At 35.0% G+C, this 17749-nt stretch overlaps 1 pseudogene; it reads left to right on the top strand.

The window, feature by feature from the left end:
* The first annotated feature begins 617 nt into the window (after window positions 1–617).
* Window positions 618–16856, top strand: LOC100734935 (solute carrier family 35 member E3-like; annotated as a pseudogene).
* The last annotated feature ends 893 nt before the right edge of the window (window positions 16857–17749 follow it).

Genomic DNA, 17749 nt, shown 5'->3' on the forward strand with positions numbered 1-17749 from the left:
TCAGCAAGCATCAACATAGAAAACAAAATAAAGTGAAAAAGATAAAATAGAAAATGACATGACACAGAATCAAAATACAACCCCAGACCTCCAGTCCACCCAGGACAGGTCTAGAGTACAAGGAGATAAATGAAATTAGAAATCAAACACTGAAACTTTTGAAATGATAGCAACAGAAGTAAAAAAACAAGTGGAAAAGACTATAGAGAAAATAATCTCTCAGGCTCAAAAAGAAATGATGATTTGATACTAGATACAGATGAAATAATATATGAGCTTATAAAAATGATAGAAAAAGCACTCAATGTAGGAAAGAAATAGATTCATGAAACAGATCCAAACTGCAATTGAAGAGATTAAACTTCCACTGAAAATATACACAATTGATTAAATGGAGAGGATAGAATATTAAACCTTAAAGACAGAATTGCAGCTAGTAATCATTAAAAGGAAGATATCGCAAAAATGGTATGATACTATGAAAAATCAATCCAACAACTACAAAATGAAGCAAAGCAGAATAACGTAAGTTTGACTGGGGTCAATAAGAAATCTGGAGACTGCAAATGTCATTTAAAAAATTCTTCACAGAAATAATGGCTTAAAACTTCCCAAGCATGGGTCAAGAATTTGACATACTACTAGGGAGCCTCAGTGCACTATGCATGCCCAGGAAAGGACCATCCAGTGAATCCTACTCTGTCAACGGATTGGTGAGCTGCATAGGGTTGGGAAAGGCCCACCCAGTGACTCCAACCAGCCAAAGAGCCTTCTTGAGCTGCATGTGGCCTAGAAAAATCCCACCCAGCAACACAAGCCAGACTGGGAGCTTCAGTGCACCATGTTGGAGCCAGGAAATGCCCATGCAGTGACCATCTTCCAACTGGGGAGCCTCAGTGCACTGTGTAGGGCCTGTAAAAAGTCCATCCAGTGAGCCTCGGCCAGCTGGGGAGCCTTGGTGACATGACCATGGTCCGGAAAAGGCCTACCCAGTTACCTCCACATAACCTGGGAGACCTGTCAACACAGGCAGCCAATGTCAACACAGGAAGCAACAGGGACCTAAGATCCAGCTGTTCCAGAGGAATACAGCAAAATGAAAAAAAAAAAAAAAGAGCAAAAGGCAATCTCAAACCTCCAGCTCATTCCAAATAAATCTAGAGACACGTACATAGAAGAAAGTGGAGGGGCTGGGAGTTAGCTCAGCAGCATAAGCACCTGCCTTGCAAGCAGGTGGTTGTGAGTTCGATCCCTGGTACCTATAAAAATGAAAAAGACAAAAAAAAAAAAAAAAACAGAAAGTGGAAGTGGCATACCTGAAATTTCTGAAATGATAGCCACTGAGGTAAAGAAACAACTGCACAAACCTGTAAAGAAAGCAGATCAGAAAGAGTCTCCCAGGAAAACAAGAAATGATAATGATAATGATAATGAAAGAAATGCTGAGCCTATTTAAAGAAGATATATATTTTTAAAATGGAGGAGCATCAGAAAATGACAGAAACCCTCAATGAACAATATAAGAAAAATTAGAATGCATGAAACAGATTCATAGAGATATCCAAGAAATCAAAAATTCTATGAAAAGCTGGAAAAACCACTTGAACAAATGTCAATATAGACTTTCAAACCTTGAAGACAAGATTGCAGTTAGTGATCAAGAAAGGAAACATCTTTTAAAAATCACAAAGAACAAAGAAATAACAATTCAACAGTTTCAACATGCTGCAAAGAAAAACAATATAACTCAATAGGTATAAAAGAAAAAGAAGGAATCAACAAAATTGAAACAAGACTATCTACAGGAGTAATAGCAGAAAACTTCCCAAGCATAGGAAAAGGAACTGACATACAGATAATGAGGCATATAGAATTCCAATTATCCATAATCAAAATAAATCTAAACATTAACATATAATAATTAAGATCCCAGAAATTCAGTGCAAGAACAGAATATTAAAAGCTATTAGAAGAAAGAAACAGATCACCTATGATGGAAATCTCATCAGAATCACAGCAGACTTTTCAACACAATCAAGTCAAGAAGAGCTTGGAGTGAAGTATTTCAGGTTGAAAATAAAACAACTTCTAACACAGATTGATGTACCCTGCAAAACTATCCTTCAAAATTAATGGAGAAAAAAATTAATGGAGAAATAAGACACTTCCACAACAAAGAACAACTGAAGAAATTCATAACAACCAAACCAATCCTACAAAGAATAGTGAAAGATATTCTAGGTAGAGATAAAAATGACTACAATTTCAAGAACATCAACAGAAAGAAACCACCAACCAAGACAAATAATTAAACACAGGTAAAAATCTAAAGAATCAACAGCAGAAAGATATCAGTTGTAACTATGTAAATGGCTTCAATTCATCAATTAAAAGAAACAGACCAGCAGAATGGATCAAGAAACCAAATCCAATCATAATGTATAAAAAACAACTAATTTAATTCAAAAGGAAATTCATAGATGGAAATTCAAAAGACAGGAAACAACACTCCATGAAACAAGAACTAGAAAAAATCAGGGATAGCTATTCTATTTGCAGACAATGTGAACTTCAGGTCAAGAATATTAGAAGATATAAAGAAGATAATTACAAACTTGTTAGGGGGAAATTTCAGGAGGAAGGAATAACAACCATAAATATATGTGCACTAAATATGAGAGCATCCAACTAAATAGTACAAATATTAATAGACATGAAAAATCAAAAAAGCAATAATACAATTCTTTAATGCCCCATTGTCACAAAGGGACAGATCAAATAGACAAAAAATCAGCAAAGAAATAACAAAATTGAATCACACTTGTGAACAAATGGACTGAGTAGATGTATTGCACTCAACAACATCAAATTACACTTTCTTCTGAATGCACATGGGTCATTCTCTAAAATAGATCATATACTATCCCATAGAACATCTTACATAAATGCAAAAGAATCTAAATTATCTCATGCAGATTATCTAACCAGAGTGTCATGAAATTGGAAATTAATGGCAAAAGAAACTGCAAAAGCTCCATAAACACATGGAAAATAACACCCACATGAATATCCAGTGAGACACAGAGGAAACTAAAGAAGACATTAAACAATATCTGCATAAAAACACAATTTACTAAAACTTGTGGGATGTAGTGCAGACAGTTCTCAGAGGGAAATTTAATGCAATGAATTCTCACATCAGGAAAACAGAATGAACACAAATGTCCTCAATCTATATAAGTCATTTACCTCAATCTATATAAGTCATATATGATAAAACAACAGCCAACATCTTACTAAATGGACAAAAACTGAAAGCTTTTAACCTAAAATCAGGAATAAGACTAGGATGTTCATTATCACCACTCCTATTCAATATAGTTCTGGAAACATTAACCAGAGCAATTAGATAAGAGAGAGAAATAAAAGGAAAAGGTTAGGAAAGGAAGAACTCAAATTATGATTATTTGCAGATAACATGATATTCTACATAGAAGACCCCAAAAACTACACCAAAAAATTCTAGATTTAATAAACAAAATCAGTAGTACAGGCATATAAAAGTCAACAATCAAAAATCATAGCATTCCTGTACACAAACAGCAAATTCATTGAGAGAAAAATTAGGGGGAAATACCCTTCACAAAAAGATCCAAAAAAGTGAAGGATTTAGGAACCCATCTAACAAAGAAAGTAAATTATATTTTCTTATTTAAAAATTACACTACTCTTAAAAGGAAGATAAAGAGGATATCAGAAAATAGCAAGATACCCCTTGATCATGGATAGGAAGAATCAACATACCGAAAATGGCCATATTCCCAAACAGTGTTATTTAAGTTTAAGGCAATTCCAATCAAAATATCATTATCATATATCACAAAACTAAAGAAAACATTCCTAAAATTCATTTGGTACCACAAGATACCTAGAATAGCAAAAGCATTTAAAAATAACAAAGGTAGAGCAGGAGACATCACAATCCTTGATTTGAAATTATACTACAAAGCTAATGTGATAAAATCAGCATGGTACCTACAAAAACAAAAATCAGAGTTGAGGATCAATCAAACAGATTAGAAGATATGAACACAGGTACAAACACATTCAGCCACCATAATTTTGACCAATGGGTCAAACATATTTACTGTATAAATATAACCTCTTTAATAAATGGTGCTGGAAAGACTGGTTCTCTGCATGCTGAAGAACATAACTAAACCCATGTCTATCATCATGCACTAACCTAATGTCAAAATGGATCAAAGATCTAAATATTGAAACAGAAGTCCTAAATCTGTTGGAAGACAAAGTAGGCAGAAAACTTGAATACACAATTTTAACAAACACAAACTGCATGGGAAATGCTTCAAAGAGTCAACAACTGGGATCTCATCTTATTAAAAAGCTTTTGCCCATCAAAAGAAATCACCAACAGAGTAAAAAGACAACCAACAGAGTGGGAAAACATTTTAGCCAATTGTCTCTCAGACAGAGGACTTATATCTAGAATGTATGAATAATTTAAAAGTAAAATCAGATCCCTTAGGTCTGGAAATTTGTTCAGTCACATAAGCACCTGCCTGGCAAGCACAAGGTCATGATTTAGAATCCTGGTATGAAAAAACACAAAAAACAAAATATTCAAATCCTGTAAACTCAAAGATCCAGTTCAAAAATGTCCATCTAAGATGAGTATGCACTTCCTAGATGAAGAAATACAAATTGTAAATAAATATATGAAAAAATATTCAACATCATTGGTCATTTGAGAGATGCAAATTAAAATAACACTGAGAATCCCCTTCACCTTAGAAAAAATAGCTAGCATCAACAAATCGACCAGTAACAAATGCTAATGGGAGGAAATGAAACTCTTCTCCATTATTGGTTGGAGTGTAAACTAGTACAACAGTGGAAATCAGTGTAAAGATTCCTCCAAAACTACAATTAAAGGTTCCATTCAACCCAGATATTGCTTTTCTGTGTATTTTTCCAGAAAAATTAAAAATAGCATACCATAGTGATATATATATATATATATATATATATATATACATCCATGTTAATAGCAGCACAATTTGTAACAGCTAAATTTTGGAAATAACCCAAGTGCCCATTAACTGCAGAATGGATAAAATATTTAAGCAATAGTCAACTACTCAGCTATAAAGCAGGATAAACTGGAAACTTTTATAAATAAATGGATGCAACTTGAGACCATATTCACAAGTGAAATATATCAGACTCACATTTGAAAACATCATATTGGTTCCCTAGTTTAAGAAGTTGAAAGAGTAAATAAGATCCAAACTGTACAGTAGATACTGTGAAATGGGAAGAAACTGTTCGAAAGGAAGGAGGAACTGGAATTGAGGTAATAGAGAAAAGAAAAAAGGAAAAAGGAAAAATACACACACACACACATATAATATTAAGATAGTTATACTACAGCTACAATTAGTTTGTGAAAAAGAAAGGTTCGTGCTTATATTTTTAAACCATTTTCATGCCTATATTTTGTAATCTAAGCAACTACTTTGAAGATAATATGCAATGTATTAATTACTGTTTCTCTCTTAATTTCTTGTTTTGAAATTTGTATCATTGTTTTTCGCTTTAAAGTAACAAAAAATACATAAAATTATGTTATCCCAAAGTAATAAACATCATATTTGACAAAAAAATAAAATGGCAAATTCCATAAACAATGCACAAAATGCAAATTACAAGCCATTCTGAGTAATGTGATAAAAATCTTATGCTGTCTCACTCAAACCCATCTCAGACGTGAATCATCCTTTTGACCAATGTATCCAAGCTGTATATGATACCTTCCCAGTAGTAAGGAGTAGCTTTCTATTATCAGATCACCTGTGGTAACATTACAGTGCTTGCTTTTAATCAATCCTTATTTTACTTATTTGTGACCCCAAAATATAAGAGGGTGATATTTGCAATTTATTACAGTATATTGCTATAGCTGTATTATTTTATTATTACTTATTATTGCTAGTCTCTTGTTATGATAACATGTTATATTTTAATATATAGATAGATGACAGATAGATAAGTATATGAATAAAAAACAGTAGTACAGGATAGTTAGTATATGGTACTACCTGTAGCTTTAGACATCCACAGGAAATCTTGAAACATATACACAGCAGATAGGGGAGTGAGGACTGAGATATACATTTACTGCTTTCTTCATTGTGCTTTTGTCTGCACTAACCAAAATGCAAGTTTCTGAGAACACTAATTCTATGTGTATTAATTTCTGAACCTGTAGTGACTTGTGAGATGCTGGGAACTGTTCAGTGGATAAATAAGTGAATCTTGCGACACAGCTGACTAAGCCTCACCTTTGTTACTGCCTATCTGCATGATTATAGCTCTAGATTCTAAAACTAAATATGTGTTTTCTAAACTGCTTCATTCCACTGACACATCAATATTATGATATTCCTCAGCCTCATGTTTTATGTCATTTTTGAAACATTTGATTATTGTTACTGGATCTTTTATAAAAAATAATATTGCCTTACATATTTTTGACTTTATGTGATACTTGTATGACTTTATATAAATCACATAACCTGACTGTTTTTTCTGCATGGTTCACAGAACAGCGTCTTTTGATTCAACCTAGAACACACACATGCAGAGTTACTTGCCCTAGCCTTGCTCACCTACTACATTAAAACCCATGTATCAGAAATCCCATACAACTTAAATGCACATCTAATTGGAAGACATGGAAGCTCTCAAAACTGAGCATATATCACAAGAACATGAATTTAAAAATTTAAAAAATAACACTGTCTTGTGTTTAATGAGATCTCTGGAAATGGTAGGTTAGGGAAAGAATTGGTACTTTTAAAATCATTCCTAGGAAAATACACTATGCAAGCAGGATAAGAACTCACACCAATATTTATGATAATTTGTAAGCTAGGAAGGCTGCCAATTTGGTTCTGTGATACAATTTTTTGAGATTTAAGTAGGTTTACAATATAGCTCATTGTCTCAAAAGGAATGCTTTATGTAGCTGTTCAAAGAGAAAGCCCTTGAATTCTATAAGTTTGTTATGTGGTAATCAAACATCACAATTGATGATTGTGTTTATTTTAGTAAAAGAATAGGATAAAAATAAAAATGTAAATTGATTCTGACATATGCTAAATACATATAATATATGTTAAATAAATTCAATAGAAAAATCATTAAAGCTCTTACCTGTTTCCTAAATCTAATAACTAACAATGCTCTAAAAAGTCCTAATATAATTCTTAGCAAACCTGGTCCTGGCCTAAGCATTTCACTGTCTCCATGTTATGCTTTTATTGTGTGCCCTTCAAAATTAAAATGTTGAAGGTATCAGAAGGTGATTAGGCCATGAAAGTACTTTCCTTATAAATGAGATTAACAACTTAATAAAAGAAGTTTTACAAAGGAAGTAGTTAGTTTACTCTTCAACCTTCTGTCTTCTACCAGGTGAGGATAGCATCCTATCCCCCTGAAGCACTAGCCTTTAAGAGATAACAAATTCTGGCATCTTGATTTTAGATGTCTCAGTCTCCAGATCTATGAAAAAAATAAGTTTCTGCTTTTTACCTAATCTTAGATATTCTATTACACCAGCACAGTATACGCTTTGATTCCCACCCTTTCCAAAATCCTTAAAAGCTAATTTGCCTCTGTTATTTCAGAAATTAACTTCAAATCATGCCACTATGATCTTCAAATATTAAAATCTCACTGTGATTTCTCCATTAAAGAAAGGAGAAGAAAAACTACTTGCTATGCAAATGTTTGATTATAGAAGCTCTGTGCTGGTCAAAGAATGTTACTTTCTCTATCAAACTTAACCCTTGTTCTAACGTTTTCATTCATAATTTAAAGCTAGGTTAGGATTCTTAGAGGCAGACATATTTAGAGATCATTTTTTCTTCTCTTTATTCAGGTTGCCATACATTAAAATTTTATTTTTTAAGTGTTTAGAGTGAATAGTCTTACATTTACTTTTGGCTTTAGATTGCTAGAAGAGTGACTTTACCACAAACTATTTAATTATATTACACACAATCATTTGTGGTTTTATATTAATAAAAGGGGTTATGGTACTTGGTTATCGAGACCCACTAACTTTTGCAAGGAGCTGCCAACATGCTACATAATAGATGACCTTACATTCTAGGCGACAGCTAATTGGCTATGGCAGTTAATGACCTAGATTGAAGAAGGATATGTTTTATTACATAGAAACAACTTCCCAAATAAACTATCTCTTTATATCTCTTGAGAAAGTTAAAATATGTAAGTGTGTGTGTGTGTATGTGTGTGTGTGTGTGTGTGTGTGTGTGTGTGTGTGTGTGTGTGTAAAGGTATAATATGAGAATCATCCATAAACCAGGCCATAGTCTTCCCTTCCACACTGATCATATGCTATACCTCATGAGGCCATACAGGCATACAGAAGGCAAGATAGCAAAAGCAGGCATCATGGGCATCTGAGAAACTTCATGAAACTTCCTTGTGCCCTCTGGACCTGCCTTGACCCAGTCATGATTTAATTATGGACTGTTGCTGTACATGTTCAACTTCATGGCTTGTGAATCAGATACTACTCAGTCCATGATGAGCCGCTCATACCACATAATAACTTGATGCTCCATGATCAGGTGCCCAGTAGCAGGCTAGGAGCTGTTTTTCAAAGAGAAAGTAGTTTGCAGAAGATAACCAAGCCTTGCTCCAAATCCCTAAAACTCTCCACTGTGATTTATCTATGGTGGCCTTTCAGGGACTCCAAATAGCATCCCTACCTGCCAGTGCCACTTCCAGTAACACTGGATCTACTGTATCATACTACCCAAGTCTAAGACCAACCTATAGAGCAGCTTGGACCTGCTGTAGATCTTTCTGTTATTCTTGGCCCCACTCAAAACTGGCAGTTTTCCATGTCACTCTGTATATGGGCCAGTGTAAAAAACCTAAGTGAAGGGCATGTACCTCCAAAATCTAAATAGGACCAGTATCTGCTTGCTCCTTTTTTAGTTGTAAAGGGAGACACATGCAACAATTTATTTTTCACCTTACAATGGACATCTCTGAATCCATCACACTACTTGACTCCTAGAAATTTCAGTGAAGTAGAGGGACCATGAGCTTTAATTGGATTTATCTCCCATATTCTGGCTTGCAAATGCTTTACTAGCAAGTCCGTAGTAGCTGCTACCTCCTGTTCACTTGATCCAATCAACATAATATCATTAATGAATGGACCAATGTGGTAAATTATGAGAGAAAAATGTGATCAAGATTCTTAAAAATGTAAGTTGTGACTCGGGACTGGTGAATTAACATAATACCAAGGAAGGACATTAAAGGTATATTGCTGTCCTTTCCAGCTAAATGCACACTGTTTCTGGTGGTCCTTGTGGATAGGCTTAGAGGAAATCAATAGCTGCATACCAGTAGCAATATGCATGCTAATTTACTCAGGCAAGGAAACCCCATCTGGTTTAGCAACTGCAATTCAAATCATCACTTGACTCAGTTTATAGTAGTCCATTCTCATTCCCGCAGACCCCTCCATCTTCTGCACAGATTAAATGGGAAAATTAAAAGGAGGTGTAGTGGAATCCATTACCTTTACACTTTTCAAGTCCTTGATAGTGCATTAATCTCTGCAGTCTCTCCAGGGTTGTGACATTGCTTTTGACTTACTCTTTTAGCAAGTAAAGCCAACTCTTGGCTTTCATTTGGCCTTTACCATCATAATGGCCTTGAGGCTGTAGGTTACAGAACCACTGTAAGGATTCTTCCAAGTAAAAAGTATTTTTCTCCCAATTATACATTCAGGAACAGCGGAAATGACTACAATATGGATCCAGGGTCATACTGGTCTCAGGAAGAGTTGGACCTTTACTAAAACTCAACTAGTTACCTGACCTCCACAGGGCCCCACACTTAGTGGAGGGCTATAATGGGAATTCAGATCTCCTGGAATCACTAGTATTCTAGAATCAGTGCCCTGATCATTTCCCTTCCCCACAATGTACAGTTATCCTGATAAAAGCACTTAGGTCTTTTAGGGGGAAGGATGAAAGAAATATTGCTCAATAAACTTTTGGTTGTGCACCAGGGTCCTTACTCAATGCCATTCTGAACTACACTGAAAAACCCTGTCTCAAAAAGACAAACAAACAACAACAACAAAAAAAGAATGCTTATTTTGAAAACATTTACCCTTTAGGGGTGTGTGTGTGTGTACAGATATCCTTCCAGAAGGATATTCTAAGACTACCCATATATACTAACACCTGTAAATACTAAAGTCTCTTATTTGAAAACAGTGTGGTATTTTCATGTAATGAACATACATCCCTCACTGTATATATTAAATCATTCCTAGGTGGTCCATAATATGTAAAACAATATAAATTCTATATAAATGCTTGCTGTACCATATTGATTAGAAAATAATGACAAGATAACAGTGTATATATGTAGTACAGACCCCATCAAAACATTTGCAATCCATAATTGAATCCATGGATATGTCATTATTATGAAAGGCCAATGTATTTTGATTTTAATCGTTACAGTTTTTATTAATACATAAGCCCACCATACACATTTGAAGACAAGAGAGGAAAAACAGCTAGTTAAGAATTATGATTTAAAATAATTTTAATGGTTTAGAATATAATTATGCAACTATTATAAGTAAAAGTAATACCATAATGGAATAGATTTTTCCTTTACCCTTACTGAGGTTATTCACATTCAGAGCAAGGTAATTTCCCACAGAAGAAATATAGCCAATAGATAAATTGAAAAGGAGCTTAAATTAGCTTTCTCTTGCTGCCATAACAAATTAACCTGATATTCATAATTTAAAGCTTCATGAACTTATCATTTTATCGTTCTATTATGTCCAGAACAGAGCTCTCTATGTCAATTTTAAGGCATCATCAGGGTATGTTCTTTTATGCATATTCCAGGCAAGAATCCATTTCTTTGGCTATGTTTTGACCTGCACTGTTTTGTTGTTATGCCCTCTTTTTTATCTCAATTTCCTTTTTATTATCTACTTTTTCATTTTTATCCTTTTAAGGGAAAAATAAATTAAAAATAGCAGGATATATTATAGTAACCCACTATGATTTCCTATTAACTTGATTTGAAACTCTGTATTGCTCTCACCGTCTTGTTTTGACTGATTTTCCTCTATTCTGTTTTGCTAGATAGTACCAAGTTTGAAGGTCTAGGCAACAACTATGAAGACAATAAGATCCATTGTGACGCCCATTCTGGTTGACTATTATCTTCTTTTGAAGTCCTCTAATGTCTCCAATGTTTTGATTTTATTGGTCTTATTCTTTACTGTTTTGTTCAATTTTATTATAACTGATGATATAGGCAATTCTTTTTAAGATAACAAGAGGCATTATGGTAACCATTGTTGATCACCTTGTATTTTGTTTTTATATTATGTATTATGTCCATCCTCTTGATTTGACTGACTCTGTCCTGGTATGTCACATTTGGTTTTACTTTCTTCAAAAAAAAAGTAATAAGAACTGAGGGAGTAATAAAACCCAAAATGTGCAATTGTCATTGTACAAAAGAAAGGAAAAGAAAGTTCTCTAAAAGATCTAACTGCATATATATTTAAGTGTATAAGATAGATAACCATATTACTGAGTTTTGTTGGATTATTGAACAAAACTGTTTACAGTCTCACTGTTTGAAAGTCCCCTCTATATGCTTTAATTTTGTAACTTCAACAACTATTTCTAAGATGACAATATGTAATTAACTAGTGATTTCCTACTGTTTATTTTTTCTGAAATTCTGTATAACTTGTACCCTTTATCTGTTTTTTTTTTCTTTTTTCTCCTTAAATAAAATTTAAAAAAAAAGAATCCATTTCTTATCCATATAAGTTGTTGGCATACTTCAGTTCTTGGTAGTTACAGAATTTGGATCCTGGTTGGGGATTTAGCTCAGTGGCATAAGCACTTGTCTGGCAAGCGCGAGGTTATGAGTTCGATCCATGGTACCAAAAAAAAAAAAAAATCGATTTTGGATCCTTGTTCTCTTAGTAGCTGAACTGAGGTCTGCTCCTAGCTTTTAGAGAATGGAACACTTCCTCCACGTTCATCCAGCAATGATATGCTGAGTCCTCACATCATAAATTGTTGACTTACACTTCTGCCTATATTTACTACTTTAAGATCTCATACAATTATGTTGTGTCAACTTGGATAATCTAGGATATCAGAAGGTCAGCTAATTAACAGATTTAGTCCTCTCTTCAGTCTTATTCCCCTTTTATCATGCAACATAACATACCCACAGTCATAATGCTAAAAGGCAAAAATTGTGTAGGCCAAAATCCTGTCTATCATGATAGAAGAGAAGGGGTTTGAAAGTCTTTTAGATGTGCTCCTGGAATGAGTTACTTTGACTACAAAAATCATATATATATGATTAGTAAATATAGGCAGAAGTGTAAGTCAACACATGCGTGTGTGTGTGTGTGTGTGTGTGTGTGTGAGAGAGAGAGAGAGAGAGAGAGAGAGAGAGAGAGATTTAGTCTACATTATGTGATGAGTGTTTTATAAAATTACTGGAACTCAAGTTGTGTTTCCTAGTCATTAAGCCATCTTTCAAATAGTTGGCTTCATGTGATTTTGCATAGTACAAAGGAATTTGATGGCCGTGATATACTGATATTCCTCTACACTCTTGTATATTTCATTATAAACTAATAAAATGTCATGTACCATGGTGAGTAAGACCATTCTCCAAGAGATAGATCAAAGTTTAGCATGCTGGCTAATGGAAAGTCAGCTTGCAGGTGATAAAATGCTTACAACTCAACAATTTCTACTGCCGTGTTTTTCATACTGCAAATGTTCGCAGAAATCACCAGCTGCTGCTGCTGCTGCACAAGCCATATAAATTTCTAATGAGCCTTGCTAGTATTCAGGCCACTAGCATCATCCATGAGCCTGTTAGAAATGTAAAATTTTGTGTCTTGCTTCAAATAGAACCATCCGACTATTTTAACTTTAGTGATTTTTATACACAGTAGTAATTGAGAAGCAGTTTTTACAGGATCTATAGCTTAAGTGTCACCTGAGAAATTCTTTAAAATACAAATATATAAACTCCAGGGTATATCTTTTGAAACAGATTCCTTGGAAATAGGACTTGTTCACTAGCCCTTCAATGATTCTGATGCAAAATAAAGTCTTGGGATGCTGGATTCCAAGATTTAGCTGCACATTAGAATCACAAAACTTTTTTTTTTTAATTTCTGATAGTCATACCATAGTCGCACAGTGCTTAGAGCTGGAAGATGGACATATGTACTTTTAAAAGATTCCATTTATTTACAAATGGCAGCACAGCTTTGGAACCTCACCAGCACAAATTGCAACTCTTGCAGAGTTTATCTTTAGAGAAAAATCACACTGAAACCACTCCTTTCCAGAGATGCTAGTTTGATAATTCTTTGATAATCAAGATTATTATTTTTTAATTTACAGATCACTTTTTGATATACTGTTTTATGGAACTTCATCAATATACATAACCATGTTTCTACCCTAGAGTTATGATATAGAACTGTTCCATAATCTATGAAACATATCTGATGACATTTCCTGATCAAAGTGTCCCCAATCTTCAGTCTCCAAAACCATGAATTTTTCTTTTGGTGTTTCAGTTAGGATGTTTCTCTTATCTCCAAAATAACATGTTCTCCTCTAATCTGGGTTGCATCTACTAGGAATCCAGTGGAATATTTTTTCACCTGTCTCCAAATTTTGTAACTATTGTCTCTATTTTGTTTTATGTTATACATTCCATTTCTCTGTTGAAATTTCACATATTATCTTGCCTACAATCTAACCTTTCCATTTGAAATTTTAATATGTCACACATTATTTTAGAATTTCCCACTGACAGTTTCAATATCTGTGTCATGCCTAACAATGATTAGATTGACTGTTTTTGTTTCTTAGCAGTTTTTCTTTCTGTCTCTATTTTTTGTATGCATAAAAATTCAGGTTAAAAATTACCAGATTTATAAGTCAATGTAGGTTCAATAAAAGGTTTTATACCCAGAAATTTGTACTATTTTCCTTCTGTTAAACTGTTTGTGTGAGGTTTGTAATCATCTAGTTAGAGATCAAACTGTGTCTAATATGCTTTTTAGCACTGGTTACTACTTTCAGAGAGCATGTGATATTGTGGATTATAATAAATAATTCTTGTTGGTCTTGTTGCCATTTTCTAGATTCATTAGAACATACGTACTAAATACTTGGAACTCCAACGTGATAAATGTCTTCTAAAATGAGAATGAAATGAGTGATGACTAATATATTTCTGGATAGCTTCAGCATGGGGTTTTGCTTGTCAGTGAAATCAACTGAATCAGAAGCTTCATTTTCAGCAACATCACCCTCGACTTCCAAGTTTAGTGGAGCTAAAGATCAAGTTAACCACCAAGGACAATGTTGTAATCCATCATATCTAGGCAATAAAGTCTCCATTTTAAAAGGTCAGAACTTGAGATTTTAGAGATTGTTCACACATGGGAATGCTAGGAGAATAACGCACCCAGGTGCATGGAAGCTCTGCACCTCTGCTTCTGCATCCAGTAGTTCATGTAATATCCTTTACAACTGTTAAGACAACATGGAGCAAGATGGCAGGCTAAAACTCTCTGGCAATCATTCCCCTGCAGAAGCATCAATTGGAAGAAGAATCTACATATGAAAATACCATCACAAAAAAAAATTGAGAAATCATAGCTCTTAGCTGTAGCATAGTAATAAGAAAAGGCACACTGAAGCAATACAATCAATAGTATGTTACCTGTATTACCCCTTACTCTACTCCAGGCAACATAGGAGAGAGACACTAAACACTGGGCAAACAGGAGGGAAGTATGCATAACACTTGGGCCCTGCTATAAAACTAATTAAAGTAAAATCCAGTACTGGACAGAACCAATGGCCCCTCAGTCCAAGTCAGTACCTTAAGAATGAGTCCCTCATCTTGCTATGAAGCCAGATGGAAACTTTTAAAGAGTTCAGACCCACATCATTATTAGCCAACTCTAGTGTCATTTGCTCCTGCACAAACCTCAGAGGCAGAGGAAAAACCTCAGTGACCATGGGCTTTGAATCTATACCAGATCTATGCCAGCCATGTTAGCTACAGAACACCATGCTGGGTTACACTAAGTACAGCAGTCCAGGGCTCCAAGTGGTCCCTAGTGCTACTGACTCCATTAGTTATGGCTGATCTGCTTTCTGGACAGGCTTACTATTGAAGGAAATTCTAAGACAAAGCAAAATTTTGAAGGCTGCTATAAATACTGATTTCATCAATAAGCAGACACTGATGTATGTCTACAAGGATCTCGAACAATCATGGAAAGCTGATGTCACCAAATCAACAAAATAAGGAGCCAGTTACTAATCCTAGAGTTAGAAATGGCTAGAAAGAGAATTCAAGTAATTTTTGGTCTGCAGTTATATAACCTTGAATGTGCCTGACCTTGAAATAGCTGTTTTAAGGAATCTCAGAAAACTTCAAGAACATACAAACAAGTCAATTCAGAAATGTATCAGATAAATTTAGAGAAACTGATGTAATGAAATAGAACCACAAACAGAACCCCTGTGCTGAATCATCCAATAAAAGAAATTAGTACAAATAAGATCAACAGCAGTGAAACTGATGTAGTAGAAAAAAGAAACAGTGGGCAGTTTCTGGTACTCCCCACTAGGCCGGACCAGTGCCACCTCACCCTGGAGGGACGGTGAGGCGGCAGCCGGAATGACAGCCTGGACTGACAACACCCACTCCTGGACACTGTAGGGCCTTGGCCGGTTGGGGGTCGCAGCACAGCTGGCTGAGCAACTCCGGAGCCTCTGGCAAAGAGTTGCAGGACTCCTGTTCAATCTTCTGGTGTCCATCTGCACCATGTTCCTCAATAAGTGGATCTATGTCCTCCATGGCTTCCAGAACATGAGCCCAACCTTGGTACAGCTCATGGTCACCTGGCTAGACTTGTCCATCTTCCAGAAGCTGGACATTTTTGTCTCCCGAAAAGTCTGCATGCTTTCCAACCTCTTCCTCCTAGCTATGAGCTCGTGTGACTTAGTGGTCTCTTCAGCCTGTTTCAACAGAATAACATCATCAGCACCTATCAGCTGACTAAAGCCATGACTGCAGCTGTGACTGTAGCCATCAGGCCTTATGATTCCAAAAGAGCTTCTCCAGGAGAATTCAGCTCATGCGGACTCCTATAACTTTAGGTATAATTTTAAATTCTTATTACAATGTGAATTTTTAATTTACTTGAAATAGTGTGGGCAGCTCTTGTTGTTTTAGTTATGTATCTTTTTCAAGTGTGTGTAGGGACCAAACAATATGAGTTACGAGTAAACATAACACAGTTACTGTGTTATCAGGCTCCAATGTTGTCTGCTACAATGCTGGTTGCTGTGACCTCTGAGCCAGCATTTGGAGAGGGAGGAATATTTGCTCGGTTTCTGCTGTGTTTCTGGTGTTGCTATCTGGAGTAATCTCATTCATGATGAACTTAACTGTTTATTGAGTCGTTGGAAACATTAATCAGTCACCTGTAACACGTTCAGACACTTTAAGTTCTACATTACTGTATATGGAGATATATTGTATTTAAAGATTCACTGTCAATTAATCAGGGTCTTGGCATTTGATACATATTATTTGGCATTCTCGCCTACACTTACTTCAAACTTAGTGAACAAGAAGAAAATAAGAGCAAACTTGTATAACATCCTTGAGTTTTTGTGGAGAAAAGAAAGTTGCCTGAAGACAAAAAAATGTTGCTTCTTTCAAAAATGAAAAAAGAAAGCTGTAAAAAAAGTCTATTGAGTGGTTTATAAGAAGTAATACAAATATTGTTCACAAATATGAACTTTTTAAGGTAACAGTATTTATTTGAAAAAAATAAGAGTGAAGAGTGAAGGAGAAACTGTCTGTGCAGGACAAGACTAAAGGGTCCAAGCAAAAGAGGAAAAAGCAAGATAAAAGTACACAGAGTGGGATATTGTGAGAAAGCCAGGACAGTCACAAATAGGACTTTTTAGTTCCTTTTTAGAATGTCAACTCTCAAAAATTTGAGCTGGGTCTCATAATGCACAGCTGTAACCCCAGTATTTGGGACAGTGCATCAGGCTGGTTGCAAGTTTGAGGTCAGCCTAGACTACACAGCACAAATGTGTCTCAAAAAAGAAAGAAAACCAACTGGTTTGTGCTTCTTTTCAAAGATGATTATAGGATATACATATATGGGACAGTTTGGTTACCTCAAGTAAAGTACACGAAAAGTCAACATTGACAAAGGATTCTGTAATACAGTACTACAGAAGTATGTTTTTTTCAGTGTTCATATTCTTCTTGGGAAGGATATATAAAGCCCCTCTGCTTGCTAGTAGATGTTTTCCACTAGGAGATGTGTTTTAATTTTGGTCGTAATGTTTAAGGAGTGATATGGCTCAAACACAGAGCTTTGCACATGCAAGATAAATACTCTTCTGTTGCGTTATATCCATTCCCCTGAAGTGACACTTGAAAAAGAAATAATTTTCTGAGATATGAGAACAATAATGTATACTGCCACATATTTAATTACAAAATGAATTTCTGCCTTCCAAAATCTTGACAT

The sequence above is a fragment of the Cavia porcellus genome, unplaced genomic scaffold (genome assembly GCF_034190915.1).
Source record: "Cavia porcellus strain 051 isolate PalLab524CR breed Dunkin Hartley unplaced genomic scaffold, mCavPor4.1 scaffold_5, whole genome shotgun sequence".
NCBI classification, from domain to species: domain Eukaryota; kingdom Metazoa; phylum Chordata; class Mammalia; order Rodentia; family Caviidae; genus Cavia; species Cavia porcellus.